The 16,115-nt window shown below is 34.3% G+C and overlaps 1 protein-coding gene and 1 pseudogene across 7 annotated transcripts in view; both read left to right on the top strand.

Annotated features, from left to right (window-relative positions):
• Window positions 1–16,115, top strand: part of hth (Meis homeobox homothorax) — a 290,170-nt gene that overhangs the window by 218,019 nt on the left and 56,036 nt on the right. The window lies entirely within an intron of this gene.
• On the top strand, window positions 3,892–3,983 carry LOC141457593 (U6 spliceosomal RNA; annotated as a pseudogene).

The raw sequence follows: 16,115 nt of genomic DNA, 5'->3' as shown, positions 1-16,115 counted from the left end.
GAAATTTTACGACAATTCGTTGGTCTACTACATGTGCAGTATCATGTTTTCGGCAAAACGAAACTAACACCTCTCACACAAACGACGGTGTCGACAGATTTCTCTATAAACAAGTGAGAGGCGATGCAATCGAAAGAGAAGGCTTTACGCTGCACAGCTGTCGGTCGTTAAGATTTGGCGCATGCATAGTTTTTCTGTAGCAGCCTCAGTCTCGTTATTTAATAGCCACACCTCGTATTAGCGAATGAAAACGAAGGGAAACTCTGTCAATTAATACAACAGGTCTACCACAAAATATGGAGAAAATTACCAATCATAAATGTTTTAAATAAAGTAAAATAAGGTAAAGTAATTGCCTATTATTTCAGGCAGGCTTTACGTCCAACTACCAATTAGGTGTCGTGGACGGAGGCAACTAGCAAACATACTTTACTGTACATTTCTTTTATTAACCATTAAATAAAATACAAGGGCTAGAGACCAGGAATCTAACCCAGTACCACAATACATATTAGCTTCACAGGTCTTGCCTCTAACCGCTCGGCTACCGTGGCGCCCTACATGTTTCAAAGGTGCCCTCCTCTCTCCTACAGTAACCTAACTTGCGAAAATATTCCACATCAGCAATCTGGGGTTAAAGACAAATAAATGTTCAATAAAATTGTAAGGCTTTAGTAAATTTACCAATTAAACCGTTGGTACTGCAGTAGAAAGCAGTGGTGTTTTAAGAATGCCAGGTTTTTGTGTTTAGGCTGACCAATTAAGGAAATCGGTTTAATTGAAACCATTGTTTTGAACTCAAAAGGTCCTAGAAACTTACAAAGCTTGTGGAAACTTAAATATATACTAACAATCGCGCTAAGAGCCATGGGGTTAATCCGGAATGTTTAGTTTATATACTAGTGGTAGCTCTAGATTACTTCTCCCAGATGCCAGGGGTTGGTCGAAGAAAACCTGACATGAAGGGTTGCCAGGAGGCCTAACCAGTGTTTAGACCCTCTAGCAAACAGCAAGGTCATTGTGACTCAGTACTTCTTATACACATCCCTCGTATTTCTCGTCCCCTCTCTAATTGCATTGCGCTAGCGCACTTACAAGAATTATTGCTCCAGCTAAATATTGACTCTGTGTTTGGAATTGTAACTAGGGATGTCACTAGAGCTACTTGATTTCATCCTTATAGGAGCGGGTGATATGCCCCACTGGGAGCTATTAACTCACAAATTATTGTGTTTCTTTCATTTCCAGTCCTTGTAACATATGTTTCACAGCACTAATTTTCAGGACCACACCACCAGCTTGTCAAAGAAGTCTTCGGCAACACTCCAGAGGCACTAATATGCTGGCCACCCCTTTTATTTCCTGGTTTGTGCTTCCTATCCGAGGCTCATAGAACTGTTTTCAGGTTTTAAAGCGGCTCTTGCGGAGAAGGAAGGTGCACTGGGCGGGCGCTTGGGTTATCATTTTCAAAAATGATTTCAAAATTTAAGTTTTAACACTAAACCTACCGACATTTATGCATAACTATTCCTACCGTGACCGATCAAATGACCGGACTTTAAAGTTACTTAAATTTCTTATTATCAAATGAAGATAATAATTATTTGACTATGAAAAAGCGCAGTTTCTCTTGTTTAAAAATAAATCTCGTAGATTTTACTCTTTTTTGCAGCATTTTTTATAATTATAGGCTTCTCAATAGCACATCCCCCGCATACGTATTTTTTACAGTTTAGACAGCATTTTTTTAGTCTTATTGCCTTTGCAGTATCTTATTTGGCTATTTTCCGACCACTTGTTCGTGTACTAATATTTGTCATGATTTTGCAATGGTAACACCAAATTTTGCCTTGAAATTTCACTTCCGGTAGTTTTTTTAATACAAAATCCACGCATTTATCCCGGGGCTAAGTCCAGGATATTGAAGACTATTTGTTGAGGCCATCTCCGAAATTTTCCACGGTTATATTTCTTCCACGAGCTGTATGCATTTCTGCTAATTTCAGAGCGACCAACTCCCCAAGCGGAACTGAAGGTTCTCTGCTTTCACGTTTTTTCCCAAAAATGGAAAGCCTTTTATTGCATCGAACGCTAGCCAAGATTTGATAACAAATTTGTCCGGTTTATTTGGTGGCATGTACTGAGTAAATCTACATCTTGACTTTGTTGGGAACAAATGTCCTTGGAAGAGATATATGCTCTTGGTTAGAACAGTTTTGACAGTTCTCTACGAATTTGTTCCAAAATTTAGAAATCAAAGCAAATTTATCGGTTTGTAAGCGATGATTTCTTTGATCCAATCGAATAAACCTCAAAATTTCCTTCTATACATTTCTGCTCACCGTGTTTGAGAAGAATGCTCGTCCCTATTTTTCGTTCCAGTGAAAAGGGCAATATCGTACGTTTTTTGCCTCATATGCACCACATGCAAACAATAATCCGATAAATGCATTATCAAATTGAGTTTTCGAGAGAATTCTGTAACAAAAAAATAAATAAATAAAATGAAATATTAAAATAAGTAAATAAAATGAAAATATTCAGCCGGTAGCGGTAGTTAAGACGGACTACATATTTTTCTCAAAAATCAAATATTAGGAAAAGAAGTGAATATTAAAAAAACAATTGCATACATATTTTAGGAAAAGTCGTGAAGTTTAATGGCGGTATGATAACGCTGTAATTAGAAAATTTAAATCAAATTTAAAAAACAGTCAATTGACCGGTCGTGGTAGGTTCAGTGTTAATAAATGCTTATAAAGTTTTAATTGCCGTGGACAGTGTTAACACCAAAGTCTTTAAAATGTCCCCAGTTTTTATGGAAAATTGCCACAATTATTGATGGGTAATTCGAGGGGTTACGGGTTTGGGGGGGGGGGAATGATGGAGCGGAACCTGGTTGAAAATGTTTCACACTTGTCAGTTTGACGTGAAAAGACAAATATATATAAATACAAGGAAGCGGTCGACTTAGTAGATAAGAGATTGTAAAAGCTCTAGCGGTGAGACCAAGTACTAATTGAGACTTAAACTTCAAGTCCTAAGCTTTTGGTATTGCATTAAGTTAAGGAAGAACTTAGCACGGAAATTAGACGAAAAGCTGGGCACACAGTTTCAAGTAGATTTGGTTTAACTTTTGTCAAGGGTGTTTGACAAGGTAGGTACTTTAAGCCAAGTGTACCTTTTACTCTATCTCCAATTCACCACTTAATACTTTTCACCGTAAAGGGCTGTTTTGCTTCTACTGTTCTACCACTTCCCCACACACTCTACTGCTGCTGCTGGTGACAGGGACACCCACAAGTGTGAGTTCGCATAAACAATTCTAAGATCAAAATAACACCCTAGTCTTTCTTCTTCTTCTTCTTTTTCCTAAAAAAGCTATTCCAGATCTAAGTGGTGGTGCCGCTTTAAAAGAAAAAGCAGCTACAGCATATCCTGGTGCTAGGGGGTTACCCCATACCAGAATCATCACACTGTGAGATTAACATATCCCACGGGAGAACGATTTCCAACTTCTCGCCAGCAACAACATACATCTAAAGCACACATTATCACTTTCCCTGCCAATGTACTCCCAAAACACCTTTACTACTCCATAATCCATAAACCAGCGTCTTCATCTCTGTCACCACAGATTGACAATTCATAAAATATAAAACAGGATAGAAGTGGCGCCCCTCTTAAAAACCACCGTGCGTAGTTATTACTTAAAACAGAAATACATGTTTTCCCTCGAGTACGGAGTAAGTGGTTTTTAGCTCCTCTTACTTGGAAGTACCGCGTTATTTCTCTCTTCATTTCTGGGCGATCTGACGAAATGATAACAGGACGTAGAATTTACACCCTCTTATAAGAATAAAAAATATTATAATAAAACTCACTTCTGCGGTACATATACGAGTACTAAACAATCGAAACGATAAAGAGAAGATTAGCATGGCCCTTGTGAAGCAGAAAATCATGAAGTATTCCACAATTGAAGAGCTTGGTGCAAAAAAGAAGTTATCTACAGTTTTTTTAAAATTTTTAGTAGGGACAAAAAATGCTTTAAGATGTATTCCTTATGTTGTGTCTGCTGTAAGGATTAGTTAATATCGTACTCCTTAACAAAAACTTACAGTTTCAAATGTTAAGTATAAGGGTTGATTAAACGCCAAAAGGTACACAAATCAGCGTGTACCCAACATTTCATTAATACTTCATTAATAGTCAAGCAATTCTATTGCATTAATTTTCATTAATAAGTTATTTTTTAGAATTTATTAGATGTCACAGACCCTTATGCTGGCCATTTTCGTCTACAAAATATTTGTTCAAGTAGCACTGTAGATTGACTGTAATATCTAGTTATCTATAATAATGAAACTATTAATTACAGGTTAAAAAGAAAAACGTTACAAAAAATAAAAAAAAATTATGAGGCTAAAAAATTCAAAACTTTTTTTTATAAAAAACTTACACCAATGATTTTGTTTATTTTATTGATTTATTTTTATTTTTAAATAAAAATCGTTGGTTTAAGTTCATTCTTTGATTAAAGCAATTGTTATTTTATGTAGTAGTCAAACGTTTATAATAATAGGTAATAATTATCTGGCTTTATCGCAAATAATATAGTTTTCTTCAATTACATTCTCAATCTAGGTATTCATCCCACAATGTTGTATATATGTAATATCGGTAAGACGAATTCAAGACAGTAGCCTACTCTAACTTTGTCTTGTTCTCCTTTAACATGCATGTACATATATATGTGATTTATCATAATTATAACAAAAAATATTATAAATGAAGAGGCCAGCATAAGGGTCTGTGACATCTAATAAATTCTAAAAAATAACTTATTAATGAAAATTAATGCAATAGAATTGCTTGACTATTAATGAAGTATTAATGAAATGTTGGGTACACGCTGATTTGTGTACCTTTTGGCGTTTAATCAACCCTTATACTTAACATTTGAAACTGTAAGTTTTTGTTAAGGAGATTATTGTACCTTTTGGATAGATTTTCCTTTTCGTCTATTTTACAAAGTTACATATCTTCTTTACAGATTTTTTTAAAATTTGGAATAAGCAATTCTATCATTATAATCTGATAAGGTGTTAAGTCGGAACCGTAACTACCACTGGAGAGATCTTTTTAAAGAATGATTATAGTTGCGTTCCCCCAAACCATCCTCAATAACAATTTTTTTGAAAAAGCGTTTTGAATAACATAGGAAGGTATTTGTACGTAAATAGCAAAATTAAACTGCGATTTCAGTACTTCCTTTTAAGAGGAGTAAGAAAAATAAACTACGATTGCAGTACTTCTCCCTAAAAGGCAAAGAGGCAAAGATTTTTTAATCGAACGACAATTCATTGATTTAAATCGGTTCACTCATTGATAATTCAAACGATTGCAGTACTTCCTCTTAGTAGGTGCAAGAGCATCAGCAACGTAGAGGAGCTTTAACCACTTATTCGAGCTGAATTTTATCAAAATCGGATTTAGCGTTATAGAAATATTGGTAATAATAGTTTTAGAAAGGGCCTTATTTGGGTGGGGCAAACTCCCCTCCTTATGAGGCACGGTGTCGAGACTTTTAAAGTGCAAATCTGTACAAAATTTCGATTCGAATGTCACTTCATTCATGAAAATCGGTTCACGTGTCGATAATTTGCAACGATTGCTATACTTCCTCTTAACAAGTGTAAGAGCTGATCGCCGCTTTAATGTTACGTAGGGGAGCCCTAACCCTATCATCCTACCAAATTTTATCAAAATCGGGCTAAGATTTACAGAGTAATTAGTAATAATAATTTTGGAGGGGGCCTTACTTTAAGGGGGCTAACTCCTCTCTTGTTTAATGTACAGCGTCGAGACCCCCAAAAGGCACATCTACATAAAATTCCGAATCGAATGACACCTCATTCATGAAAATCGGTTTGCGCGCTTAGGCGCTACGTTGTTTACAAAAAAGGTAACAACAAGAACAACAAGAACAACAAGAACAACAAGAACAAGAACAAGAACATTTTTTGAAAAAGCGGTTTTTGCTCATTTTTGGCAACTTTTTTCTCGAAACCTATTAAATCTGGGTTGTTGCAAAAAAATTACAGTTATAAAGGAGGGTTTGCCCTTTATTTTAAAGAAAATTTGGGAATTTTATCTTTTATAGAAAAAGAGAAAAAAATTGTCAAAGTTGGGTGTTTTTCAACGTTACGCTTTTTCGTGCAGTTTTTGATGATCAACCCTTATACAACTGTCCTACCGGACAGTTTTAATACAGGGTGTTCATTTTAAGACGGCTCAAATGCATTTCATGCTTAAACGGTTGATCCGATCGAAAAATGGTAAAGGAAAAATTTGTTGCTCGTCACCTCTAGTTTCAGTATATGTGACTTGATTTTAGATTCCTGTCCGCATACGCGTCTGACGCGCGACCAAAAGTGAGGGTTTGCAGTTGACCCCCATTTTCATATACATAGTTTTAAAGAGTATAAAAAGTTATGAAAGAAACCGGAAACCGCAATTCGATATCATTAAAATTAAAGGTGCTAGGCCATTTCAAAATCTGGTATTTTTAATCATATTTCAATTTTTTTAACTTGTTATCAAAGAGAAAGAAGAGCACGCGATAGGTCATTTTTATGTATTTTTTCATCCCCTTTCTACTAAAAGTATTGCCAAGGCAGTAAACCTAGTATTTTTCTTAATATCGGGAAATAAGTCGTTTTCCGAGTGATTTTTCTAAGAAAAATCAAATGTTAAGAGCTTTAGATCTTCTCAAGCGTACACAAAATGGCTAAAAATTAATTTTACATCTGTTACAAACAAGAAGGTTAAATAATTATTTAGTAATTTTAGGAGAGTTGTGTTTAATTACCAAAAAAATTGGAAACCTCCTGCGACATATTTACTTGATCATGTAAAGGATCAAACTTATTCCTTAATTTATCAAATAATGCACTTGACTCAACTTGTGAAGCATGTACTGTGCCTTCAAACGTGCCTCCTCAGACTCGCAAGCCAGGTTAGCCAGGAGGTTAACAACTGCTCTCTGTATCTGAGGAGGCATGTTTGAAGGCACAGTAATTAATTTTTAGCCATTTTGTGTATGCTTGAGAACATCTAAAGCTCTTAACATTTGATTTTTCTTGAAAAAATCACTCGGAAAACGACTTATTTCCCGATATTAAGAAAAATACTATCTTTACTGCCTTGGCAATATTTTCAGTAGAAAGGGGATGAAAAAATACAAAAAAATGACCTATCGCGTGCTCTTCTTTCTCTTTGATAACAAGTTAAAAAATTGAAATATGATTAATAAATACCAGATTTTGAAATGGCCTAGCACCTTTAATTTTAAAGATATCGAATTGCGGTTTCCTGTTTCTTTCATAACTTTTTATACTCTTTAAAACTGTGTATATGAAAATGGGGTCAACTGCGAACCCTTACTTTTGGTCGTGCGTCAGACGCGTATGCGGGCAGGAATCTAAAATTAAGTCACATATTCTGAAACTAGAGTCTTTACTCGTTTATGCACCAAAAGATGTAGAATTGAACATACAATAGAGGGCGCCACTAAACACATTTTCTGAAAAAAAAAAATGTAGATAACTCCTTTTTGCACCAAGCTCTTCAATTTTCTAAAGCACCACGATAGCCAAGCGGTTAGCGGCGAGGCCTGCAAAGTTAATATCTATTTTGTGGTACTGGGTTCGTTTCTCCAGTCCTGGGCCTTGGATTTTTAATTTAATATTTAATATGAGAACTTTGTAGTAAGTTATGTTTGCTAGTTGCCTACCCTCCTCAATAAGCTCATTAGAAAGAAGGTTAAATTTCCTTTTATATAAGCTAATTTGTATTCCAAAATAATAATATTAAGTATTTTACTTTGTGGCCCAAACATAAGAAATAGCAAGTTTCTAATTTTTTCCAAAAACTTTGACTTCATTTTCCTCAAAAATATTATATATGTAAAAAACGTGTACTATTCATGAAAAACATCTACATACAATCACCTTTCGAAAGGTATACAATGCATTGGGGTTATTTTAAAAATTGATGCAAAAATCTCTTAATTTTGAAAAGTTTTATCATTGCTGTTACTATCATCCTAATTATTATTATTTATTATTTGTTCAAGTTTGGTGCATTATTATTTTGTATTGTATATTTGTACTGTATTATAATAAAGACAATAAAAGACAATCTTATTTACGTAAGCATTGATTCACAATCTTTATAAACTTTAACAAAACTTATAATTTTTTACAAATAAAAATAGTACTTCCATTTGAATATCTTAGCTAAATAATTAGTGTTTTTTGGATTATTGAATTTATTAAATACTGAGTTATTCTTATAGATGTTCTATTATTACCCATCGCTGTTTATATTGTAACTTATTGTCTTTTTTATCGTAACTATATCATGCAATCACTTAGTTATTTATAATTGTAGTTACAATATCTTACTAGGAGATATTATTTTCTATGCTTAAGATGTAACTATTTTCAGTATTTTTGTAAGAAATCTGCATTTATTTTATTTGCATACAATAATTTCTTTATTTTAGTTTAATTATTAAAGACACACTTTGTTTAGTTTTTTGCTTGATTCTGTTTAATGTCAGTGTAATTTCTAATTTGATTTAGACTTTGTTTTGTTTCGTATTGTCGTAAAGTCATTCCCATGCTACGAATGTATTTTATAAGCATGAAAGATAACTGATGGAATAATAATAAATAATAATTAAAACTGTCCGGTAGGACAGTTGTATAAAGGTTGATCGTCAAAAACTGCACGAAAAAGCGTAACGTTGAAAAACACCCAACTTTGACCATTTTTTCTCTTTTTCCATAAAAGATAAAATTCCCAAATTTCCTATATAATATAGGGCAAATCCTCCTTTATAACAGACATTTTCAGAAAATGTTCTTGTTCTTCTTGTTATTTTTTTGTAAACAATGTAGCGCCTAATAATAATGAGTAATAGAAAGAATGCATTCGACAGATTAAATTGAAGTACACAATAACGTTACAAAATTTGACATCAGCGCCATCTTTATGCATGGAAGACAACTTTTTAACTTATACCACAGAAACAGCAGAATTTAGAAGAGAATTTTGTAATTTAGATGTTTGAATAGTTCACTAAGTGAAAGTCATATGAAACATCAGTTTTGTGTTAGTGTATAATTTCAATTACAAATTAGACAAAGTATTGAATCGTACAAGTATGGAGACTTTAATGTCACTCTAGGTGGCTGTGGAAAACGAAACGAACCTTGAATACAGATAATAATGGACGGTTGCAGCAAAATAAACTCTGGCGTAATGGATGCGATTGTCCTTTTTAAGGATGCATCACGCAACGCCTTCACTGCACAAATAAGAGTCCACCTACCTACTCTCTTTTGTAATGAATGTTTGCAATCTGGAACGGAAATTAGAAAGTGTGTGGCGGTAGTGATGGATCGACGACAGGAGTATTCCAACCTTCGTTCAGTCAACACTTCATTACTTCCTGCAAAAAGGAACTGCCAATGCCCAACCAATAAAAGACCTCAAAGTATATTCCTCCTTCTCAAAAAAGGAAAAACTGTTTCCAGAAAAAGTGGCAGATATACCACAAGTTAACTTCCCAAAACCATCGACTACTTTTAGTGACTGGCGAAATACTGTAACATATAACAATGGTGGATTCACTTAAACAAGCTAAAATAGTTCGTTTATTGAGGCGCCACGTTAGCCGAGCGGTTTGAGGCGAGACCTGTAAAGCTAATATGTATTGTGATACTGGGTTCGATTCCTGGTCTTAGGCCTTGCATTTTATTTAATGATAATCTGTTATATCATGTCCAGAAAAGGCACTACCGGCCAAGCCATTTCAATCTTATCTCACCAAGCCGGGGGATAGACAGCCAAATAGTGATATGACCTATCTAGAAAAGTAGAAAATAAGATAATATGTGTTCCTATATTGCATAAAGAATAGCCGTTATTTGGGTTAAAATCTATGTACTTTAACATTAATAAATAATTGAGATACCTTGATCAGAAATTCAGCCAAAAGCTGATCAATGGCTCCGTTCATTTTAATGCTACAGTTAAAAGTTTATAAGGAGCAAATAATTCCCCAAAACTACACCCATTTCTGGAAAATAGATTCTATCTTTCATACAGAAGAATTTGGGAAATCAAGACTCGTACAATGATTTTTAATTCAATTGTTATTTTCGCCTTACTCGTGTCTAGAACGATCTCACAGATTCCTGAGCACCAATAATAAAAAGAAATTTTGCACAAATGTGCTGAATAGTTTGAAGTGCATGTTAATGTGGTGAAGTACTAAGAAGGCTTTTATTGAAGCATATCCGATATTTTAATCCAGAAAGACACAGTATGTTTAATACGAGGGTCGTTTGAAAAGTCCGTGCAAAAATAAAAACTACTTAATTTTTTGGGGTAAACCTTTTTTATTTTTCAACATAGTCTCCTTTTAGGCTTATACACTTCGTCCAACGCTGCTCTAGTTTGTTGATCCCTTCCGAATAATAGGATTTGTCCAAGTCTGAAAAATAGCCATTCGTTTCTGCAATCACCTCCTCGTTTGAATAAAATCTTTTTCCCGCCAGCCATTTCTTCATATTGGGGAACAAATAGTAGTCCGAGGGAGCCAAGTCTGGAGAATAGGGGGGATGTGAAACGAGTTGGAACCCTATTTCCATTAATTTTGCGACCACAACTGCTGAGGTGTGAGCTGGTGCGTTGTCGTGATGGAAAAGGACTTTTTTGTGGGCCAATCGTGGGCGTTTTTCTTGCAGCTCGGTTTTCAAGCGGTCCAATAACGATGAATAATATGCACCTGTAATAGTTTTACCCTTTTCCAGATAGTCGATGAGAATTATTCCTTGCGAATCCCAAAAGACAGTCGCCATAATCTTTCCGGCCGAAGGAACGGTCTTCGCCTTTTTTGGCGCAGATTCCCCCTTGATAACCCATTGTTTAGATTGTTCTTTGGTCTCTGGAGTGTAGTGATGTATCCATGTTTCATCCACAGTGACGAAACGACGCTTAAAGTCCTGCGGATTCTTCTGGAACAGCTGCAAACCGTCCTTGCAACACTTCACACGATTTAGTTTTTGGTCAAGCGAGAGCAATCGCGGCACCCATCTTGCGGATAGCTTTGTCATGTCCAAATGTTGATGCAAAATATTATGTACCCGTTCATTCAAGATGCCCACAGCACTAGCAATCTCACGCACCTTCACTCTTCTGTCATCCATAACCATATCATGGATTTTATCAATGATTTCTGGAGTAGTAACCTCAACAGGGCGTCCAGAACGTTCAGCGTCACTTGTGCCCATATGGCCACTCCGAAAATTTTAAAACCACTTATAAACTGTTCTAATCGAAGGTGCAGAGTCACCATAATGTTTATCAAGCTTCTCTTTAGTCTCCTGAGGCGTTTTGCCTTTCATAAAGTAGTGTTTAATCAATACACGAAATTCTTTTTCGTCCATTTTTTGAAAATCACTCGACTTCCTCGATTCAAACGAATGCCAAACACAAAGAAATAGACCGATCTGGCTGAAACTTGGTGTGTGTTCTTCCAAGAGATGCTACTAACTAAACATAACCTCGATACGCGCCAGTGGTGCTATCTCTCTGACTTTGCCCGAATTTTTTAAACGACCCTCGTAATTTTGGGAAATCAGATGATTAAAAGCTTGCTAAAAAGTCCGGAAAAATTCCATTTTCTATAGAATTTTAAACGTGATTCAAAATTCCGATTTTCTTTGCATAGGTTATTTTTTAAAATCAATCTTAACGTTGATACTACACTAATGTATTATTTTTTTTAAAATAGTGTATGGAATAATGTAATGAAATGATACAAAAATTTTGCATATTATTTTTAGCTGGGGCCAGTGCAACCGTGCATTCTAAGCACGAGCCGCCATTAAAAACAATTAAATAAAGATAAAATTAGAAAGAAGATAAACACTAAATAAACAATCTTTCATCTCTTTCGAGCATAACAAAACGAAACGAATTCTTATGTTAAACAATGAAAATAAGACTAATAATCATAAATTAAAATCTAATTATACATGATAAATGGTTACTCAACCTAATATTGCTTAGAAATTATTACATGCATAATTACAAAGCTATGTTATTCAAATAGAAATGCAATTGTTATTTTTAAAAAGTTATTTTTGAATATTAGATACTTTTTAATTTATTAATACTAAAATAAAAAAAAGATTTGGTGAGAATTCTATGCTGCAAAAAGCTTATGTCGGTAAAAAAAATGAACACTTTTAATACGTGCAAAATCAATTATTGTTAATATATTTTCTAAATTGGATTAAGAGTTAACTGTCAAGGGATTCCTGCCGATCAGGACCCAATGAAGGGCGTTGCATCCCTTAAAGATAAATGCAAAGTGAAATACTGTTCTCTTTACAAAGCAGTTATTGTTGCTAAGGAAATATTTGTATATAAATGGAGAACCAGTAAGTAATGTCCATAGTCCTACTGTGTGTAGTACATCTAAAGTGGAGTTCAATGACGTATTGGCCAACTTCATATTTTCCACTGTTCTTTTGCAATAAAAATGTTATTACTCAGAATGTTCTAGTCCGAATTCGATTCTGGTGACACGGTTAGAAAGACAGATAAATTTTCTATAAATCGATACCATTTTGAAGCATAAGTTATTCTCTAAACAGCCTCAATCTTCCTCCGAATGCTGGAAAAATAAAAGTAATCGAAATTTTTTGAAGAAAACTCATTAGGCCCTTATGTGATCATTATCAGACCTAGGTGCTGGCACTTTTTATAAAAGTTTCCTTGTCTAATGGGCTTTCAAACGGTATATCATTTTCCAGGATTCCTTTTATCTTCGTACGAGAAATTATGTTTGTTTCTGCAAGAAAACGTTATCACGAGCACCACAACAGTGTTAGTTTATCAAGTTGTTTAATTCATTGAAAACTCTTTTAGATGGACCAGTAGTCAATTTTTAATGTAGATTGTCTTAAAATAAGGAAGTCTAAGGTTACAAATTGCACTTTGAACATTTACTTCTGATCTCTCTGAAATATTTGAGAAAATGTTAGGAAATATTTTAAAGTAATTAAACAAAAATTCATATAGTTTGTATTTACTCCAAATTACAATTTCACACATAACTGCACCGTTAAAAAAGATAAGAATGTGAATAAACCTTAACAACCCTTTGAACCCACTAACAGATAATCCTTATATCGGAATCTGGAATTAACCAATACAACTAGGTATCTTATAAATAAACTTCTCTGATCTGTTAGATTTGGTTCTTCAAAATTTTCTATTGTGCCCTATTTGAAACTAAGCAAATTAACCTTCGATTATAGAAATAGCCCTTGTTTGAAATATTTCCTAACATTTTCTCAAATATTTTAGAGAGATCAAAAGTAAATGTTTAAAGTGCAATTTGTAACCTTTGACTTCCTTATTTTAAGACAATCTACTTTAAAAAATGACTACTGGTCCCATCTAAAAGAGTTTTCAATGAATTAAACCACTTGATAAACTAACACTGTTGAGTGCTCGTGAACACGTTCTCTTGCAAAACAAACCTAATTTCTCATACGAAGATAAAAGGAATCCTGGAAAATGATATACTGTTTGAAAGCCCATTAGACAAGGAAACTTTTATAAAAAGTGCCAGCACCTAGGTCTGATAATGATCACATAAGGGTCTAATGAGTTTTCTTAAAAATTTCGATTACTTTTATTTTTCCAGTATTCGGAGGAAGATTGAGGCTGTTTGGAGAATAACTTATGCTTCGAAATGGTATCAATTTTTAGAAAATTTATCTGTCTTTCTAACCGGGTCATCAGAATCGAATTCGGACTAAAACTTTCTGAGTAATAATATTTTTATTGCAAAAGAACAGTGGAAAATATGAAGTTGGACAATACGTCATTGAACTCCATTTTAGATGTACTACACACAGTAGGCCTATGGACATTACTTACTGGTTCACCCTATATACGAGTATATACAATCATTCCGAACAATTCTTCTATATTTCTATCGCATTAATCTTAATCGATTGGTAATTGTTATTGCAAGAGAGTAAGAATACAATTTCTCCAAATTATCAAAATTCAAATGCCTTTAGATCCAAAGAGGAAAGATTTTTTAATAAATAGGTATTAAATGAAGGGTATAATGTGATTAAAAAAACACACTTTAGAGACTCTGACTAGCTCGAAAAACCTGCCAACAGAAATATATTAGTAAAGTCACTGTTTCAAAACCATTCGCACAATTTTGAGGATATACAGGGTGTTCAGCATAAGACTACCGTAACTTCGGGAGGCGATTCTGGGCATCATTTGCAACAAAAAATTCTATATAAACTATGGCACGATTCGGCTCCGTTTTATAGATATTTTTAATTTTATGTTTTTTCAAGATACTACTACTTTTTAGCAAAAAGTTGCCTATATTTTCCAAACTATTAAAGCTACAGCTATTTTAATTAGCTCATTAGAAAGAAGGTTAAATTTACTTTTAAATAAGCTAATTTGTATTCCAAAATAATAATATCAAGTATTTTACTTTGTGGCCCAAACATAAGAAATAGCAAGTTTCTAAATTTTTCCAAAAACTTTGACTTCATTTTCCTCAAAAATATTATATATGTAAAAAACGTGCACTATTCATGAATAACATCTACATACAATCACCTTTCGAACGGTATACAATGCATTGGGGTTATTTTAAAAATTGATGCAGAAATCTGTGATTAATTGCAAAAAAGTAGGCCTCAAAACAGCGTCGGCATTATGAAAGGAATTCACCTAGCATAAGAATACAACTGATCAGAATCATCAAATCCAGTACGATTTTTTGCAAACATAAAATTAAAAATATCTATAAAATGGAGCCGAATCGAGTCATAGTTTATATGGAATTTTTTGTTTCAAATGATGCCCAGAATCGCCTCCCGAAGTTACCGTAGTATTATGCTGAACACCCTGTACATATAGAAACCAATAATTTAAATCTAAATAATTTGCATATACAATATTAAAGCAACCTAGTGGGGGGCTAAGATGAATATTGAATAAACAGGTATTTAGGTAGTTTTTGGAGCTTAAAGAGGAATCCCCACAGAGCATCTAACATGCAAGATGTGCATTGAGAATACTTTAGTAGTAAAGGAATACCAAGTTGTCTACCAAAAGTATAATAGAGGAGAGCAGAGCACGTATTGCTGGCGTAAAAGGCATATTTCAATGAGGTAAAGAGCAGGTCTTTGGGTAAGCCGTACAAGTCCATGCACCCAGGTATAATGTACAACTCTACCACCCTAACTGTGGTAGCTTGCAAGTCAAAATGGTAAAGCCCAAACGGAATATATATAAGCTCAATTCCCCAAGTAACTATATGTAAATCCTTCAATACTTAAGCGACTCAAGAATTAATTCTTCAAACTTTCAAATCCAACAGCCTTATAGATAAATTAATTTACGTAAAAAATCATTTCATTCTATAGACCAAGGGTGGCCAACCTTTTTGGGAAGAGTGCCACAACCAACTTTTTCAACAAACTAAAAGAATATAAAATACGTGAAGAAATGTTATTTATAAGCTGATCATGGTATTTTTACGCAAATAGCACAATTTTAAATCAAATCTACATCCAAATCAAATTCGTGCATTGTTTACAATCATATCGAACCGCCTGTTCTCCTTCATCTGCAACAGAGTTATAGGAGAAATATAAATCGCACGAGGCTGAGAATGTCTGTCAACTTAATCTTTAGTGGCTTCGGAACCGATTAAAATTAGAAAATACTCTGGTCTAGACTAGGCTATTGTATTCAGATTGCCATAATTTCTTTAACTGGGAGAATCGTCAAAGCTACAATTGGCATGCTGTGTGGGGTTAGCCTACTTTGGCCAGAAATGTTGAGGGTATTAATACAGTATTAGCGGATTGTATGCCCCAAGAGTTGGTACTGTTACAGAACTTCTGGGACTATTGGATGTCATACTGGAGGAAGCTCTCCCCGGCCTGTGTATTAGGGGTGAATTTTGCCAACTC

The sequence above is a fragment of the Rhodnius prolixus genome, unplaced genomic scaffold (genome assembly GCF_049639745.1).
Source record: "Rhodnius prolixus isolate KJV_2025 unplaced genomic scaffold, Rpr scaffold_28, whole genome shotgun sequence".
Classification (NCBI taxonomy): Eukaryota; Metazoa; Arthropoda; class Insecta; order Hemiptera; family Reduviidae; genus Rhodnius; species Rhodnius prolixus.
This window is presented reverse-complemented; position numbering and strand designations above follow the sequence as displayed.